Source organism: Heloderma suspectum, chromosome 1 (genome assembly GCF_057233095.1).
Source record: "Heloderma suspectum isolate Gila_16-S chromosome 1, 16-S_ref, whole genome shotgun sequence".
NCBI lineage: Eukaryota > Metazoa > Chordata > Lepidosauria > Squamata > Helodermatidae > Heloderma > Heloderma suspectum.
In genome coordinates this window covers 91355816-91372429 of record NC_139458.1, presented here as the reverse complement: position 1 = coordinate 91372429, position 16614 = coordinate 91355816, and the positions used below count along the sequence as shown (strand labels likewise).

General features: G+C 45.4%; 1 long non-coding RNA gene across 1 annotated transcript; it reads left to right on the top strand.

Annotated features, from left to right (window-relative positions):
- Window positions 1-460: 460 nt before the first annotated feature.
- LOC146357567 (uncharacterized) lies at window positions 461-16130 on the top strand. The gene is made up of 4 exons (XR_014786743.1): window positions 461-721; window positions 12473-12561; window positions 13259-13423; window positions 15078-16130. It is a non-coding gene; the product is annotated as an uncharacterized LOC146357567 (long non-coding RNA).
- Window positions 16131-16614: the final 484 nt, after the last annotated feature.

Sequence of the window (16614 nt, the reverse complement as noted above, 5' to 3'; positions counted from 1 at the left end):
TAAAAGACAGGGTTTTTTTAGGCAAGCGGCAGGGACAGGGAGGAGGCGAACTTCTCTGGCTGGAAGAAGCAGATGAATGCCATTCCGCTTCCAGTCCCCATGGAGCAGAGGTAAGTGGTCCCGATCCGCTGTGAATTCCTGAGGCCAGATTGCAAAGAATCTGGCCTCATTTGAATCTGCAGCGGATTTCTCTGACATCCCTACTACAAAAAACAGCATTATTAACAAACTCTGGGGTTCAAACTGTAGGGAGGAAAGGATCTGTCAATCTTGGTCTCACCAAGGTTGTCATTTGTTGTGAAGTCAAGCTCATTCCATCCTGCACAACCTTGTGATCACACCCGGTCCTGGAGCAGCATGGTCATTTTAAAAGTTTTTTCTTTCTTTAAAACAGTGTTGCTTTAAACAAAGAGTTTATTGCTCAGGCACACCTAAGACAGCCTTCTTTTGGGAAGCCCCTAGGAAGAGGAAGTGTTTTGGCTGAAAGTAAACTGAGACAGAGGATTTCAATTAAAAAAAAATGTAAATATTTACGAAAAATAGCTATTCTCACGGAAGTTATGCAGACTCATGGAGACGGCTGGGCACCTGAATTACGGTTGTTGGTACAGATTTATCTTTGTAATTTTCGGAGCAGAAAAAAAAGAGGAAAATTCCGGGGGCTTGTTAACGGCAGAATGGAGCACTGGCCGCAAACTGTGGAAGTCAAGCGGCACTGAAGGTACACGATTCGTACATCCCTAGCTGCTACCTATGTTCTTCCATATTTCTTATACTTCCCTTAATTAACCTAGATGTTCTTTTGTACCATGTTAGATCTTGTATTTTGCCGAGGGTCATGTACAACAGCAGTTTATTTTAACTGCAGTCTTGTGCCACTGCAATCCAAATAATAATTAGGTATTGTTCCCCGCCCGCCCCCCCTTTCATGGGCTAATGGCCTTACTTTTATGTTCTCGTGTTCTCATGGAATCCTATATTCAGGTTAAAGAGGCTGAAGATTAAATTAAACCAAATGATGGTTCTGCAAGAGTGGAATGTTAATATGCTTTAATTGAAGTGTTTTGTTATTGTTTTCAACCTTATGCTTCTTGCACTGACATTGGGAGGTTTAACATGAGTGACCTTCCAATACATCCACATGAAATCTGTTCATATGGGAATGGATTATTTTCTTTTAAAAATGAATTATCGCTGCAAATTCAGGTTATGGTAGAAAATCAAAATGAGTGTTTGCCACATCACTTAGGGATGTTCTTTATGAAATACGTATTTTGTTTAGAAAGGAGAGGCTGTCAGCGCCAGATGGTGAAAAGAGAGGGGGCGTTCAACTCTTTTCTCCTGAAAAATATTCTGCTGCCCTGAAACTTCCATAGCCCCCAGACAGAAGCTGGCAGGGTTGGTAGCAGCTTTGGGTGGGGTGGGGTGTCATCATGACCACTAAGAAAGGTTTCAGTCTCCCTCTTTGTAGTCGGTGGCTGTAATCCTGCTCAGACCCTGCAGTAGTTGCTATTTAGGGATGGCGGAGAATTTCTCCCTGAAACTTCGGGGGCCGAGCGCCAACGTGTTCGGCCCCCCGAACAAGTTTTGGGGAGAAATCCTCCGCCCCCCCCGCCCCCCCCCCGGGATGGGACTTACCTTCGCTGAATGTCCCTCCCGGCGGCGGGTCCGGCCGGCGGTTCGGCAGCTGTTCGTGTGGGGCGGGAGCGGCAGCCGGTCTTTCGACCGGCTGCCACCGCCGCCATTCCAAGAACAGGAAAAAAAAACGCCCCCGTAATAGCCTACGTGACGATTAATGTAGCCTATCACAGCTAGATTTGCAAAGTCAGCCGTGATAGGCTACGTAAATCGTCACGTAGCCTATCATGGGTGACTTTAAAAAAAAAAGAAAAAAAGCACGTACGGATAATGGCGGCCCCCATAGGGAGCCGCCATTCCCGTTCCTTATTTGTTCGCTGTAGTCTACGTAAAGATTTACGTAGATTACAGCGACCAAATAAGGAACGCGAATGGCGGCTCCCTACGGGGGCCGCCATTAGCGTACGCGCTTTTTTTTTTTTAAAGTCACCCGTGATAGGCTACGTGACGATTAATGTAGCCTGTCACGGCTGACTTTGCAGATCTAGCCATGATAGGCTACGTTAATCGTCACGTAGCCTATCACGGGGGCGTTTAAAAAAAACAAAAAAAAACTTTCGAGTTCACGGCCGGGCAAGGCGGGAAGCCTCCCCCCCGGCCTGAATTTCGGCAGGGGCGAGGAGGGAAGCCTCCCCCCCTGGCCTGAACTTTGCGGGGGGAGCAGCGAAGCACCTCCCCCCCCACCGCGAACAAGCTTCGGCGAAAGGTAAGGGACTTTCGTCCACCCCTATTTCTATTTAATTTTTCTTTTTCTTTTTAAAAACATATATGTTACTTCCTCACACACAATCATGTTCACGTGTAATTGGGCCTTCAGTCTAAGACAGGGGGTGGGCAACCTTTTGGGGCCTGTGGGCACATAGGTCAATTTGAGAGACTGTCCTGGGCATCACCACAAAATGGGTGCCATTGGAATCATAGCTACTCACAAAGGACAAGTAAGCTGCCCAAAAGATTAAGTACAAGGAAGAGGTGGGGTCTGAGCTCCAACACACTAATAACATGTTTGAACCTACAGTTTTTAGTACCAACAGAATCTGTAGAAGGCAAACCCATTTTCTCTTCCTGCCCCCTCTGCTAGGCAACTCATTTCCCCTATCTCTTTTTCTCTCTCATTCTGGATCACCACCCATACACACACACACTCACTCACCCTGCCTCATCACCATAGACATGTTCTCTCTCTCTCTCTCTCTCTCTCTCTCACACACACACACACACACACACTCAAGAACCCCATGTATCCATCACACATGCATGCATGCATGCATACATGCACACAGGCACAGCCCTTCCTTCTCCCCCTCTTTCTTTCACACACACAGCCCCCATCCATTCAGATATAAGTACATTCAGTAATTCAGATATAAGTGTCTATGCTATTTGCATTCCCCTTATTTTCACCATAGTCTATGTAAATGTTTACGTAGACTAGACGTGCCAAAATAAGGAACGCAAATGGCAGCGCCCATGGGCGCCGCCATTTGCGTACGCGTGTGTTTTTTGTTTTTTGTTTAATTAGCCGTGATAGGCTACATAAACATTTACGTAGCCTATCACGGCTGACTGCAGGGATGCAAACGGTGGCGGCTACGGCCGCCGCCATTTGCGTCCCTGCTAGCCAGCGGCCGGATGTCTGGCCGCTGGCAGAGCCGGCTAGCGGCTCTGCAGAATTACTGCAGAGCGGAGCCGGCCGGCCAGGATTTGGGGGGGAGGGATGGAGCGCCTCCCCCCCAGCATCAGCATAATCCACGAACAGGTAAGTGACTTTCATACATCCCTACGTCCTGGATCCCCCAGCTGACTTACTGCTGCCCTTCCTAGCTCCCTCCTGCCCTGCCTAGCCTCCTGCTGCTCTCTTTAGCCGACAGAAGTCCTCATGTCTTTCCCCTTTATTCCCAGGTGGCTGGGCATGTGCTGCAGAGGACAAAAACTTTGACCATCTTGCCGATCCCCGGTCTAAAACATGGTGATGGGGATTAAAATTGCATATTTCCCCACAGCAGTTGCTTCTGCCCAGTGTCTTCCAGTGGAGGTTTTCTGGGTAGTCAAGGGCTGCAGCCATCTGCAGTGAGGCCTTAGCATAATCTGAAGAAGCCTTCAGTTGCAGTAATTTCCTTAGCAGACACGTTGTAGATAAAGCTGCTCAGATCTGCTTCAACATGGACCTCACCTTGCTTTCAGGTGCTGTATTGGAAGGCTCTCACTATGCCATCAATCGTTGCTTGGATAGGTGTAAGCTGTTGTTACTTAACAACATAGACATATGTGAACTGGGACATCTACTTTAGATATTGTAAAGATGGCTATACTTCCATTCTGTGTATTGTTCCTGCTGTGAGGAAAAGATATAAGCTTCAAGATGGATACCAGCATAAAACTGGCATGGCATTTTGGATGGGTCTGCAAGTCTGATTGTTCATGTTAGTCTATCTACATAGGTGCTTTCATCTGAGAACCAGTGTGGTGTAGTGGCTGGAGTGATGGGTTGGGAGATCTGTGTTCTAGTCTCCACTCACTTGGCCATGGAAGCTCACTGGGTGACTTTGGGTCAGTCACTAACTCGCACAGCCCAAGGATGTACGAAAGTCACTCACCTTTTAGCGAAATTGATTCGAGGTGGGCGGAGATGCGCTCCGTCCCTCCCCCCAAAATTCTGGTCGGCCGGCTCCGCTCTGCAGGGATTCTGCGGAGCCGCCGGCTGGCTCCGCCAGCAGCTGGACATCCGGCTGCTGGCTAGCAGGGACGCAAATGGCGGCGGCCGTAGCCGCTGCTGTTTCTGTCCCTACAGTGAGCCGTGATAGGCTGCGTAAATGTTTACGTAGCCTGTCATGGCTGATTTAAAAGGAAAAAAACGTGCATATGCAAATGGCGGCGCCCATGGGCACCGCCATTTGCATTCCTTATTTTGGCACGTCTTAGTCTACGTAAACATTTACGTAGACTAAGATGGCAAAAATAAGGGGAACGCAAATTGCGTAGATGCTACGCTATTTGCGTTCCCCTTATTTTCGCCGACTTAGTCTACATAAATGTTTACGTAGACTAAGATGTGCCAAAATAAGGAATGCAAATGGCGGCGCCCATGGGCACCGCCATTTGTGTACGCGAGGTTTTTTTTTCTTCTTTTAAATCAGCTGTGATAGGCTACGTAAACATTTACGTAGCCTATCATGGTGTTTTTTAAAAATCTAGCCGTGATAGGCTATGTAAATCTTTACGTAACCTATCACGTTTTGTTGTTGTTGTTGTTTTTTAACTGGAAATGGCGGCGGTGGCAGCCAGTCGGAAGACCGGCTGCCGCCGCCGCACCGCCGCCACACCGCCGCCACACCGCTGCCGCACCGCCGCCGCACTGCCGCCGAGCCGCTAGGGTTGGCGGAGAATTTTCCCCCGAAACTTCGGGGGGCCGAGCGCCAACGTGTTCGGCCCCCCGAACAAGTTTCGGGGAGAAATCCTCCAAACCCCCCCACCCCCCGCACTCCCCCCCGGGACGGGACTTACCTTCACCGAATGTCCCTCCCGGCGGCGGGTCCGGCCGGCAGTTCGGCGCGTGTTCAAGCGGGGCGGGAGCGGCAGCCAGTCTTTCGACCGGCTGCCACCGCCGCCATTGCAATAAAAGAAAAAAAAATGCCCCCTGATAGGCTAAGTGACAATTAACGTAGCCTATCACGGCTAGATTTGCAAAGTCAGCCATGATAGGCTACGTCAATCGTCACGTAGCCTATCATGGGTGACTTTAAAAAAAAAAAAAAAGGTGTACGGATAATGGCGGCCCCCATAGGGAGCTGCCATTCCCGTTCCTTATTTGGTCACTGTAGTCTACGTAAATCTTTACGTAGACTACGGCGAAAATAAGGGCAACGCTATTTGCGTTGCCCTTATTTTCGCCGTAGTCCACGTAAACATTTACGTGGACTACAGCGACTAAATAAGGAACGCGAATGGCGGCTCCCTATGGGGGCCGCCATTAGCATACGCACTTTTTTTTTTTTTTAAAGTCACCCGTGATAGGCTATGTGACGATTGACGTAGCCTATCACAGCTGACTTTGCAGATCTAGCCGTGATAGGCTACGTTAATCGTCACGTAGCCTATCAGGGGGCGTGTCTTTTTTAAAAAAAAAACTTTCGCGTTCGTGGCCGGGCGAGGCGGGAAGCCTCCTCCCCGGCCTGAATTTCGGCCGGGCGAGGCGGGAAGCCTCCCCCCTGGCCTGAATTTTGGCCGGGGTGAGGCGGGAAGCCTCCCCCCCAGCCTGAACTTCGCAGGGGGAGCAGCAAAGCACCTCCCCCCCACTGTGAACATCCTTCGAGGACAGGTAAGGGACTTTCGTCCACCCCTACCGAGTCGCCGCCGAGCCACCGTTGGAGCCGCCGCCAGGAAGATCTGTCCAAGGTAAGTCCCATCCCGGGGGGGGGCGGGGGGCAGACCATTCCGCCACCGATTTCGGGGGGCAGAATGCGCTGGCATTCGGCCTCCCCGAGATTCATGGAGAAATTCTCTGACATCCCTAAACCTACCTCACAGGGTTTTTGTTGTGAGGAGAAAATGGAGAGGAGGAGGATTATGTACACTGCCTTCAGTTCCTTATGGAGGAAAAAAAGGCAGGATATAAATGTAATAAATGAACTTGAGCATGCTCCGGGAGAGAGCGGAGGACAGGAAGGCCTGGCATGGTATGGTCCATGGGGTCACGAAGAGCCAGACACGACTTAATGACTGAACAACATAAATGTAATAAATAAATATTTTTCCAGTTGCTGGCTGATTGTCTTTTCTATCTGCTGATATACTATTGTTTTATCGTGTTTTTATGTTTTATTGTATTTTTGATGGTTTCCTTTTTGAGGGTCTAGCAAAAAGTGATACAGAAACAAACATTATCTTCAGAAGATGAAACAGCTACCTCGCAAAATGGTGTTGTTAAATGCTGATTTACTTGGACTTTATTGTATCTGCATTTATGAAATGACAGGTATGTAAGGCCGTAAAATGACTCATGCTAAAGGACTAGGGTGGGAAACACACATGGTTTTCACTGGGCATCTCTACACCAGCCTAAAATCCTGCATTTAAAACGGGGCTTTCTGCTTCCGTTTTAAATGCAGGATCACAACTGCTCCCCTTTTCACGTGCTTCCCCCCCCCTCCCCTTCCCTCCCTCCTTCTCCCTGTATCTGGGCCTTCAATTTTCTTTCATTGATTTCACTCCTCTTCTTGCCTCTTTAACTCTTTTCACGGAGGGAACTCAAGTGGCACATAGTGGGGTAATTGGATAGCTCATTATCTGCGATCTATTTAAAAACGGAACAAAGGGCTTTTAGTGCTGGAGGGTCACAGTGTCATGTAAAGAGCCTGCAAATTCCATGGAGGAGCAAGCTCAATCACAGGATAAAAGCCCCCATGTGAAAAAAGCCACTCTCTCATCAACATGAGTTGTTTAAGTGGCACCTGAAGCTTGTTGGCAGCAATATAAGGAATGCTTCTCTTTCTCACAACTGCCTGTCTTGATGGTGTATGGAGGATAACTACTATCTTTAAGCTAACTTAGAGCACAGTCGTAATGAGACAGCAGCATCTGAAGTCAGAGGCTGCCAAGTATCTACTGCAGGGCAGCTGGGGGGGGGGATGGAGGTGATCCCCACTTCCATGCTCCAGCTGCCCTGCATTTTTGGCCAGATAGGTGATTTTGCCTGTCTAGCCAGAGCATCATGGAGGAGGGAGAGGGGAGGAGGCTGCATGGTGCATAGGAAGCTGCATAGTGTGGCTTTCGTGGTCCCCTCTCTGCCCCCAGGACTATCCCCTTTTCCCCATCTCTGTGCTCCATTTCTGAATGCAGAGATGTAGTCAGCGCAGAGAGAACCATGCTGGCTATGAGGGGGTGGTTTCTGGGAACCAAGGCAGGAGCCCTGGCTCTGACCTTGGTTCCCAGAAACTGAAAAATCCTACAGCCCTCTAGACAGTTTCTAGTAGTCATAGGACTGCTCCCTTAGTCTGTTTTCAGCATTTCCATTTTATAAGGTAACAATTCTAACACATTTAGGATTATACTATCCATTTACAGTAATATTTTTGTTGTTCTGGTATCTTGTATGAATGTTTGCACTTTTACTATTTTTAATGATGTTTTAGCTAGGTTTATATTAGTTTACAATGTTATCTTTTGTTGTCCCTTCCTCTTGTTCTCATGTTTGTACTTTTTTTAAAAATGATGTTTTTATTATCTTAGGGCACAATCTTGGAGGCAACTGCCTATCCAATGCAGGGCAGGAGAAGTATGGAGGGGATCAAAGTGGCTAATAATAATATAACCATCAAAATATAACAATAAAAATACAATAAACTAATCATTGGTTGGCAATAAAACTCATACCTACATGGGCATGAAGAGGTGGATCTTAAGCATACATTTAAATGTCAATATGGAGTGCATTCCAGAGGGCGGGTGTTGAAACATGAAATGTTCTGTGACAGGTACTCCTGAGGTGAACCTCAGGAGCATGTAGCACTTGGTCCTTGAGGATCACAAGGATTGGGTTAGAATGAGATCTACTCCACAACTTTGGTAGAGAGAGGGTTGGATCCATTTTATGCTCTTCCAATATTTTTGGGTATTGAACCATAAGTTCCACTTACACCTAAACCTGTCTTTGATACTCCTTCTACTGACTTCAGATTACCAGATTATAACTAGTGGGGTTCCCACTGAAAACCTCTTAATTTCTGAATTTGTCTTTGAGCAGAGTCCTTATCCACTATGTTGCATGTACAGTGGAGAAAGGCATGACAGAGGGGAATGAAATTGCACATCCATTCACATTCAGCAAAGTCGATGAATATGTAATACAGTATGTAATAATACCTAAGTAATTCTTCCATTATGAACTCAATCCAATTCTGTTATTTGATTTGGGAAATGGATTTTGAACATAGGCCTGTTTGACTAATCGGATCATCATTTTTCCTATTCTTTTCTATTTAAATTGCTGAGTGACATTGTTGTCGTTGGGGAAAGGCAGTGATTTTGTTACACCAACAGAGAGAACTGTCATTCCAGCAAAGTGACAGGAGCCAAATTGGCCAGGGTAAAATGCTTCCTCATAGACCGGAGAGAACCCACAGGAGAAATGCAGGCAAAAATGTCACCCCCTCAAACACAATGATAACAGGATTACAAAAATCTAATTAGCTGTTTCATTAGCCGAATCCTATCTATGAGGACAGCAAACAATGGGTATTCGGAAGCTGTCCATCCATTTTAAATGCAGGAGATGTCATGGAGACACTCTGGCTAATTTATTCTAGACATTCCTTCTGATTGCTGAGTGACTTCAAGGAGGCATTTTGTCTGCCTTAAAAGGGAGGGAAGAAGGAAGGAAGAAAGAAGGATGTTTAAAGGGCCATCAGCACCTGTATAATAATGACATTCCGCATGACTCCCAAATATCTTTTTGTGTCTCCTTTCTTCAGGAAAAATATAATTGAATGTACTCATTGTACAATGTGAATTCAGTCAAAAAACAGTCTCCCTGGATTTTGGTTTAATAGATAGAAACACTTTTCAGTGACCATTTAAAAAGAGAAAAAAGGACTAGCAACTAATATGGAAACACTGAACAGGTAAGGACTAAACTAGATGATCATGAGATCCGTGAATGCATGAATGCTTGATATATCTTTTTAACAAATAGCAACCATAGAGGGACCTGAGCAGGACCATGTGACACAGTTGGAGGGGGTTTTTCTGCACCATAGTATCGATGAAAACTGCCTTCAGCTTCTATTACACTCAAAGGGCATTTCCACTGGCAGTAATAAGAGTTTCCCTTTCAGTGTTGGGGAGGGAGACATTTTGTTTGGGATCAAGGTACAGCGAGAAATGCCTCCCCCCACCACAGAAAAATGTGGCATGGTCCTGCACCTGATTAGATCCTTCCAGATACATATTAATACTCTCCCACTTCTAAGCCAGTATCATCCATCACGCGAGAAGAATGTGAATGTTCAGTGGCTTACTTTTGGAAATGAAGAATCCCTTGCTAACACCAGACAACACTGCTAACCAGCATTCAGTCACAGCAACAACCTGTCAAGCTTTTAGCGGGATTGACAGACACTTTTCTCAGCTGGCTGTAATTGGCCAGAAAAGACTCTCAATAAAAGAGAGGCAATTATTGCCTGAGGTTAACATATCTGCCTTCTGATTGTACATGAACAGACAGGCCTAGTGATGGCTTATCCAGCTCTCCCTGTTACTGTTCAGTCCACATCTATGCCTACGTCTCACAGACAGCAGGTGAGGTGGTAAACCTATTTCTGGAAGGCCCTATCTCTAGGGATGGCGGAGAATTTCTCCCCAAAACTTCAGGGGGCCGAGCGCCAACGTGTTCGGCCCCCCGAACAAGTTTCGGGGAGAAATCCTCTGCCCCCCCCGCCCCCCCCCCCGGAAATCTGACTTTCCAGATCTAGCCGTGATAGGCTACATGAATCGTCACGTAGCCTATCAGGGGACGTTTTTTTTTTTTTTTTTACTTTCGTGTTCGCGGCCGGGCGAGGTGGGAAGCCTCCTCCCCGGCCTGAATTTCGGCCGGGCGAGGCGGGAAGCCTCCCCCCCTGGCCTGAATTTCAGCCGGGCGAGGCGGGAAGCCTCCCCCCCCGGCCTGAACTTCGCGGGGGGAGCAGCGAAGCGCTCCCCCCCACCGCGAAAAAGCTGCGAAAAAAGGTAAGTGAAGGCTGAGCGCCGAAGAATTGATGCTTTCGAACTGTGGTGCTGGAGAAGACTCTTACGAATGCCCTGGACTGCAAGGAGGTCAAATCAGTCCATACTAAAGGAAATCATCCCTGAGTGCTCATTGGAAGGACAGATACTGAAGCTGAAGCTCCAATATTTTGGCCACCTAATGCGAAGAGAAAACTCTCTGGAAAAGACCCTGATGCTGGGAAAGATTGAAGGCAAAAGGAGAAGGGGATGGCAGGGGATGAGATGGCTAGATAGCATCACCAATGCAATGAATATGAACTTCAGCACACTCCAAGAGAGAGCAGAGGACAGGAAGGCCTGGCGTGCTATGGTCCATGGGGTCACAAAGAGTCGGACACGACTGAACGACTGAACAACAACAACAACAACAATGCACACACACACATTTTGATCATCTGATAGTTACATTAATATTTATTTATTTATTGCATTTATATCCCCCCTTTTTTCCTCCAAGGACCGCAAGGTGGCGTACATAATCCTCCTCCTCTCCGTTTTATCCTCACAGCAACTACCCTGTGAGGTAGGTTGGGCTGAAAGTCTGTGACTGGCCCAAAGTCGCCCAATGAGCTTCCATGGCCAAGTGAGTGGAGACTAGAACACAGATCTCCCAGGTCCCAGTCCAACACTGGAACCACTACACCACACTGGCTCTCAAACAATATGTTGTTCATGTGTTTTTAAAGTGTGAATAGGGAAAAGGCACAGGGTTGAAAAATTATGTACACATTTTCCATTTCACAAACGGCGGGAGCAATCCTACTGGGATAGGTGGCCGGCTCCAAACTCGGAGATAACCGCCTATCCGATGCAGGACAGAAGGACAAAGTGGATTGTCCCCTCTGCACTTCAGTCACCCTGCATTTGCGGCTAGACAGCTGATTTCAGCAGTCTAGCTGCAGGAAGGCGGAGCGGGGGAAGTGGCTGCCAGACAACATGTTGGATGTGTTGTACTGGCATTGCTGCCTTCACTGCCCCAGAACGCCCCCAGGAATGCCCTGTTTTTGCTGCTCTGTGCTCCTCTTCTAAGTGTGGAGTGCAGGTCCATTCCAAGCTGCCTGTGAGGCAACCGAGGGCAGGGTAGGTTGCTTCCCAGAAACTGACTTATTCTATGGCTATCTAGCCACTGACTAGCAGCCATAGGATTGCTCCCTAAATGTCATAAATTTAATAAACAGGTTATTAAGCCCTGAAAACTCCTGGAATGAGTTGGGGAGATCATGTTAAATGCAATTCAAATTCAGGTAAATTGTATGTATATCCAGTAAACAAACTAATAAATCTGGTGTCTTCTCTGCGTTAAACAGCTTTGTATTCTACTATATTCAACCCCTTTCCCATGAAACATTTCATTAGGGATTCACTTGAGGGAATAGAGCCACAGTTGTACCTGTGGCATTCTCAGCCATGGTCTTGTTAACTATGGTGCTGAGGTCAAGAGTATACTTTCCCCACTCTAAGAGAAAAGAAATATTTGTTGAAATCCCAGAGGAACTGAACACGCTATCAGTTAAGCAGAAGCATCAGTATGCATCTTTGAAATGAAGTTTGCTGCTGTAAGGAATGGTAGCCCTTCCAAATTGTTTCCATTCATAATCAAATTAGTAGCTCAGAGTGGGGGCAGAAAATTAATTCAGGTGGGTATGTGGTCTGGGCATCTGGGCAGATTCATAATCCTTTATTCTATTCTTTTATTTAGCAGATAATAATTAAATATGATTTGAAATTGAATATAATGCCATACATCTTAGCAGCATTTCCAGATTCATAATAAAAATAATTAGATCTTCTGATAATATTTGACACCACGGTGTTAGAGACCCTTATTAAACAAAAGAGAAAATGAAAATAAAGGCAGGGGGAGGCAGAGTGAGAATGTGATGACTTTGTCAGCTTTATTGGAATCCAAAATGAAACCCCCTCTTTAGAGAGATACATGGGAGTTTTATTGCTTAAATGTATCTAGGGACATGCTCAATTTCTAGCTCTGATTTCTCTCTCTCCCTTCTCCTTAATAACCTCACATTTTCCACTACTCCACACATGATTCTTGTAACATTTTGTATTTGATCAGGCAAATGCAAAGTGAAGTTTATATCATGGAAACTGGAAAGAGCTGACAACATTCTAAAGAAACATGCAATGGAAACAAAACGTTATCAGGTAATGCTTGGGCCTTTTATGTTTCCATTGAATAACAGAATTAATGGTATTCTCAGCATTCTAGTCTGTATTCTCAAAATTCCTTCTGATACACATTTCTTGACATTAGGATAAACTAGGTGGCTGACAGTACCTGGTTAGAATCTGTGGAGTTTATCCCATTTAATGCAAAGATGCCTTGCTTTTGGAATTTGGCAATCCCTCCAGTGACTTTTCAGCAAAATATAAAGACATGGCTTGTTTGTAGTCAAATCCCAGGGCAACTAAATCGTTGGCTTTTAGGTCTTAGGGATTTTTATAAGGCCATCAAAAAACCCCAAAGGATACAAAAGAATGCATTTGTCTTAGAATGTTACTTACATCTGACTCCCTGTTGCATATTACTTCTCTTTATGCCCTACAACCATCTTTCTGCTGATGGGCAGTATATAAACTCCTCAAATAAATAAATAAATAAAATCAGAGGACTTTCCCTACAAAGTTAAGACTGCTACATGGGATTTTTGTTCTTCACCAAATGATGTGGGATAAATTCTACCCCTGGTACATTTTTCATAGGGGATTTCCACAGAAGTAGACCTAAAATGTAGTCCTTCTAGGATTTTGTTGATTAGTATGCAGGTGACAATGTCTCCAAGTTTCAGCCACTTACCATTTACTTTCCTTTCTGCACACAAAAAACACCTGGGGGAAGAAGAAGAAGAAGAAGAAGAAGAAGAAGAAGAAGAAGAAGAAGAAGAAGAAGAAGAAGAATTCCTCAGACAATCATCAGAGAATGCTTCCAGATGGAGGGCTCCTAGCACTAGCAAACAAAAGATATTATGCAGCTATTCTGTCTTTTTCTCCTTAACAAATTTTTGTGGTAAGAAAAAAGATGGAAGAAGTGGTGTGAAAGCACAGGAGGGTCACAAGTGGAAGACAAGATTGTCTAGATGCCCTGCACAATTCTGTCAATAAGGCAGGGTGATGGTGCTAGTGCCATGCTGAAAATTTCTCCCACATTATTTTTGACCATTCTTATTCAATTTGATAGCAAAGAAACTGCTTTCAAAAAGAAACTGAAAAGGGAAGAAATTTCAGAGAAATTCCCATGGGTTGGGTCCAGGGTTCTTGTGCTTATCTTGCATAAGAGATGGCCAAGGAGTGTGCATGGGTATCCTGCCTTTCATTGTACAAGCATCTCTCTGCACCTTAGAGCCAAGATGTATCCAGAATTGGTCCTTAAAATTTAAAATTTGGAAGGTCCTGGGGAAGGCACTGAACCCTAAAAATGTCAACTAGAGCTCAGCCAAAATTTCTTAGGAGACATTTTCTCTGAGAAAAGTATTGAGATTTTTCTTTTCTCCTCCCCCCACCAATAAAATGCACTTTGCAAAATTTCCCCAAATTTCTTCCTCATTTTGGGGTGAGTTTTGCCTTCCTTCCCCACCACAGTGCCCCAGAACGATGCTTGGTATGGGGTATTGTGGACAATGCAAACTAGGGATCAGGCATCTGGCCCCATCACTTCCTGGCATATAGAAGGGGAAGAAATGGAAGCAGTGACAAATTTTATTTTCTTGGGCTCCAAGATCACTGCAGACGGTGACTGTAGCCATGAAATTAAGAGACACTTGCTCCTTGGGAGGAAAGCTATGGCAAACCTAGACAGCATAGTAAGAAGTAGGGATGTCAGAGAATTTCGCCACGAATCTCGGGGAGGCCAAATGCCAGTGCATTTGGCCCCCCGTAATCGGTGGCAAAACAGTCTGCCCCCCTGCCCCCCCCAGGACGGGGCTTACCTTGGGCGAATCTTCCTGGTGGTGGCGGCTCCAGCGGCGGCGCAGTGGTGGTGCGTCGGCGGCGGCCGGTCTTCCGACCAGCTGCCACTGCTGCCATTTCCAGTAAAAAAAAAAGTGATAGGCTACGTAAAGATTTATGTAGCCTATCACAGCTAGATTTTTTAAAAATACCATGATAGGCGATGTAAATGTTTACGTAGCCTATCACGGCTGAGTAAAAAAAACCCAAAACACACGTATGGAAATGGTGGCACCCATGGGCACTGCCATTTGCGTTCCTTATTTTGTCACGTCTAGTCTACATAAACATTTACGTAGACTACGGCGAAAATAAGGGGAACGCAAATAGCATAGCATCTACGCTATTTGCATTCCCCTTATTTTCGCCGTAGTCTACGTAAATGTTTACGTAGACTAGACGTGCCAAAACAAGGAATGCAAATGGCAGCGCCCATGGGCGCCGCCATTTGCGTATGCGCGTTTTGTTTTTTGTTTTTTTACTCAGCCGTGATAGGCTATGTAAACATTTACGTAGCCTATCACGGCTGACTGCAGGGACGCAAACGGCGGCGGCTATGGCTACCGCCATTTGCGGACCCGGTCGGCCAGGATTCGGGGGGGGAGGGATGAAGTGCCTCCCCCCCGGCCAGAATTTCGGGGGGGAGGGATGGAGCGCCTCCCCCCCACCTCGAATCACATTTCGTTAAAAGGTAAGTGACTTTCGTACATCCCTAGGTCAATCCTAAAGGAAATCAACCCTGACTGCTCATTGGAAGGACAGATACTGAAGCTGAAGCTCAAATATTTTGGCCACCTCATGCGAAGAGAAAAGTCACTGGAAAAGACCCTGATGCTGGGAAAGATTGAAGGCAAAAGGAGAAGGGGACGGCAGATGATGAGATGGCAAGATAATATCACCAATGCAATGCATATGAACTTGAGCACACTCTGGGAGAGATCAGAGGACAGGAAGGCCTGGCGTGCTATGGTCCATGGGGTCACGAAGAGTCGGACATGACTTAATGACTGAACAACAACAACAGGGTAGAGCTTTTAGTATACTGGCTTCCTCTCTGTGAAACTCCCTGCCAGTTGACATCATGCAAGCAACAATGTGGCTCTGTTTCTGGCATCTCCCAAGACATTTTTATTTAGACAATTATTTCCTGATTAAAAGAGTAGCTATAGTTTTATTGGTATGATTTGATTTTAAATATGGTTCTTCTTTTGTATTTTGACATCCCCCACCCCCACCCATTTACCACTTTGGAAACTTTTTTAGATGTAGAACAGTTTGTAAATTTACAAAATGCATACTGAAATTGGGAATGTTGGTAACAAATGCAATAATAAAACAAGTGAGAAGCCCCTCCTCCTCCAGAAATATGGGACATATCTATAGAAACATATTTACAGTGAATGATTTTTTTAGGCCTCAGCAGGTCCCTGTGTTAAGGACGCCTGTTATAAATTATACCTGATTTTGTAACTTTGATTTCTTCTTCACACAGAGCTTTGTATGAAGCACCATTCCCCCTTTTAATTGATATGAGATCTGACAGCTTTAACTTAAATTCTGGTCTCTGTTTAAGTTTTTTTCTTTTTTAAGCCTTTATTCCATGCAAAGCAGAGGTCATCTTGAAGACAAGATGCTGTTATTAAAATCTTTGAAAATAAAAGTAACAATAGTTATTTAACAAAAAAAAAATCATACTGTGAAACTGATGCTCATCCTTCTTCCTTTACTATTTTTTTTCTTAGAGATTAAACTTCAGTTGATTTATCACTAACAGATCTTGTTTCTTTAATTAAAAATGGGGGGTATCTGTTTTCAACTTCAGATTTTCTTGAACTGTTGGGGTGGAGCTAATAGCATGGCCTTGCACCTTCTTATATAGTAAGACCGTGCACGTTAGTAATGCATGAATGGGGCATTAGGCATCCATTAGATGTTATAAGAAAGGCATGAGAATCAGTTTTCTGTTAGATATGCTGGCCAAACACACTGGATTCAGGAGCTTCAGGAGATCATAATATGCACCTTATAAAAGAGGTGAACATTGCAAAACCTCAAATTAATATTGAACTAGAATTACAATCCCTTTCCCCCCAAAAATCCTTTATTGTCCAAGGGGGACAGGGGGAGGATGTTGAATTCAGAAATTAAAAGAGACATTTCCTGATTTTGGGGGGAAATACCTTGGCTTATTTCCAAGACAATCCTATGTGAGCTACATATACATCTCTAGTAGATTCATCCTGCTGCATGGCT